The sequence below is a fragment of the Pocillopora verrucosa genome, chromosome 8, assembly GCF_036669915.1.
Source record: "Pocillopora verrucosa isolate sample1 chromosome 8, ASM3666991v2, whole genome shotgun sequence".
Lineage (NCBI taxonomy): Eukaryota > Metazoa > Cnidaria > Anthozoa > Scleractinia > Pocilloporidae > Pocillopora > Pocillopora verrucosa.
The window spans coordinates 13,228,533-13,231,889 of NC_089319.1; the positions used below are offsets into that span (position 1 = coordinate 13,228,533).

General features: G+C 38.3%; 1 long non-coding RNA gene across 1 annotated transcript; it reads right to left on the reverse strand.

The window, feature by feature from the left end:
* Nucleotides 1-1,723: 1,723 nt before the first annotated feature.
* Nucleotides 1,724-2,370, reverse strand: LOC136283120 (uncharacterized). Its single transcript, XR_010718565.1, has 2 exons — nt 2,248-2,370; nt 1,724-2,079 (listed from the first exon to the last, which is right to left on the reverse strand). It is a non-coding gene; the product is annotated as an uncharacterized lncRNA (long non-coding RNA).
* Nucleotides 2,371-3,357: the final 987 nt, after the last annotated feature.

Genomic DNA, 3,357 nt, shown 5'->3' on the forward strand with positions numbered 1-3,357 from the left:
GTATATCTTCTATGTGTTTGTGAAGGGACCTTACATTAAGATAACACAGTTTAAGAAGGGAAAATGTTATGTCATGGAGAGGGAGATGCAAAGCTTAAGTTTTGCAGTTGTTCTTAATCTCTCCATCTGGACTAACAGCAATCTTGCTTTCACACAAATCAGAAATATATAGGCCTTCTATAGCAGTCACTCTACTGAGTCCCATATAATGTATGTGTGGAATAGTATTTCTGGTACTAAAATCCACAACAATTCTACTGTCAGTATCACCTTGTGACCTGTGAATTGTTTTTGCTGCTGCGGGATGCAGTGGAAATTGTTTTCTAACAACTTGTGCTGTTCTGTTTCTACCTACTGCAAACTGTGTAGTCACAGGGTTTACTGGGGTCCATGTGTGTTCAATTCATTGTACATACAAATGTCTTTTTTCATTCCTTGTTTTCTGACCTACATCTGAGTGGTCAAATTGTACCCATACAATACCAGATGGTTTGGTTTGTTGATGTAACTGAACTAGTTTAACAACATTTCCAGCACCATTTGTCATGCCATCTTCGGTTCGTACATTCATGACAAGGTGTGTTCTTTCACCCTCAGCAAGACAAAGGGTTGAGGCTAACTGTTTTGTTTTTCTTGGATCATTGGGTATTTGTCTTAGTATTTTGTTTCTTAGCTCTGGAGAGATAGCTCCAATAACACTATCTTGAGCATTTATTGTGAATTTGTTTCCTGTGGCTGCATTATGGGCCCTTTGTTTAAATTCATCTACTTTAGCATTCTGTATAAATAGGTGAGCTGCATCTATTGGGTTGTTGATGTCTTCTTGTATAGCTCTCTTTAAGTTTTGCAATGTCAGCTATTGTGTGTTTACCTTTACACAACCTATTACTTAAGTTATTCTACAAACAATTTGCTGTCTCTTTGACCCATGATTTCATTAAGTTCAAACATTTTAAAGTGTTTATGCCATAAACTGGGAGAAAGAACAGCATAAATCTACATTTTTGAGGTCTTTGAAAATATAAGCATCCATAACAGATTCTAATTGGAATAAGTCACCAATAGCAATTATGCTCACACCTCCAAAATCCTCTCTACAGCCTTTTATATCTTTAAGCCTATTGTTTAGCTGTATTGCAAACATACCATTTCCTACCATTGAGATTTCATCAACAAAAATCAATTGACTTCTCAAAGTGTTTAGTCTACTTGAATCAAGCTGTTTGTAATTTCTCAGTGATTGATTGGCAGGAATGGCCAGAGTGCTATGAAGAGTGTCACCCTTAAGCTTTACCAGTTGGAGCTAATAGTATAACTATGATCTGATGAAAATCATCACCAGCTCTAGTGTTATAATACTTAAGCACTGCCTGATACAAAGCTTTTGTTAAATGCGATTTGCCAACACCAGCCCCTCCACTGAGGAAGCAGTAGAAAGGGGTTTCTGAGGTTTTAATCTGATGTAAAATGTGTTAAAAAAATTCTTTTTGCTCTTTATCGGGTGTCTGGACTATTTGACGAAAATCAAAATCAGGTAATTCATTCAATATCAGTGGTTCATTATTCAGCGATGTTGATGAAATGTTGAGATCATCAAAGAGGTCATAGTTTTCACTAAAATCAGGATGTAAATCTTCATGAGATCCAATCCTTGAACGGAATTGGTTAATGGAGATCCCCATATTTACTTGTGTGCTTGAGCGAGCAACAACAACAATCCAACTAACTAGAAACTCAGTTTATTAAAATAGATAACACTCTTGACAGTTCAAGGCAAACAATAGTTTCTTTCAGTTTGTGACACTTTGAGACACTCGTGAGACATTTTGAGACACTCGTGAGACACTTTGAGACACCCTGAGACTCTTTGAAGCGCAACCCGCACAAATACATTCAAGCCGACAAATGTTGGCTTGCGAGAGTACAATGACTCCTTTCAATCTGACACAACCCGCACCGAAGGTCCAAGCCGATAAATGTTGGCTTGTGAGAGCGTAAAAGCTCCTGTGCAACCTGCACTGAACACAAGCCGCGTTTCAGCGTGTTGACTTACGTGAAAAAATCTTTTGTTATAGACACCTGAAGAAATAACGAAACAAACGCGTCAGATTATGAAAGAAAGAACACAAACCAGGTGTACAAACGTAATCGCCTTTCGTGAGAGCTTAATCGTGAAGCTCCCACAACAAAATTGAAAAGTTAAAGAACGCAAAGAACCCGTGAAAATATGAAATGACTTATCCTTACCTTGGAAACAAAAATCCCCAAGAAACAAACATGAAATTCCGAATAAGTTCTCCAAAACCCAACGACTGAGAAGAGAAATGGCCGCCGTACAATACACTATGAAAAAACGCCGACTGGAATCCAGTCTTCATGGCTCACTGAACGCAAATAGAAACCACGTGACAAGCACTTCTCTCTCGTGGACAAATAAATAAAGAAATAAATTTCGCGGGCGTTGACAAAGTGTGGGAAGTCCCACACAAAAATAGAAGACTCCCGCTACGATTCCGCTGACGTGTCATGGGCTCATCTGGTTTGGGACGATGATATGTATTGCCCTAGAGGTGTTGTCAATCAATCAGATCGACCGAAACCAGGTCGACTACTTACGAACCAGCCAAACATTTCGTTAACAGCGCCATCGATCAAGTTTACTTCGCTAAATAACATGTTAAGCAATTTTTCAAATATGTTGATTGTGCATACATCTCAGTTCACTGCTGTAATAAACCATGGAGGTATCGGAAAGGCATCGGTGGCATCCCGAAAGGCACCAAGAAGAATTATATTGACGTTTTGTAACTTGCAGAAAACAATCGTGTTTTAAAGCCGAAATGTTTCCAAGTTATACTTCACTAATTAAAAAGTTAAGTAATTTTCCAAAGGCTTTGACTGGAACAATATTTTTTACTGCTATCCTAACCAACGGAGGCATCGGGAAAGGCATCGGTGACACTGGGAAAGGTATCAAGAAGAATGATATTTACGTTATGTCACTGGTTGTGTGACGAAAAAAAAGTATCTTGACTCGTTCAAGGCTTTAATCACAGTTGGCTTCCTCTTCACATGAATTTTGCCATCTCGACTGTCGTTTCCGTAAAAATGAACAGTTAAGCAACTCTACAAAAATTTCGTTCTCGATTTTTTATATTTTTAGAGTCATTAATTGTAACTGCTTCCGTTGAAGCTAAGTGTTACCGCTTCCGAGAAAAGCTGCGAAATATTTTTTGGTCAGGTTGACGCCCCCATGATTAGTTCTTTTTAGACAGAAAATTATAGTTAGCGTTTCAGTTCAAGATAAGACCCTGTGTGTTCAAGATCGTTTTGAATAGAAGACAAGTTAGACTGTAA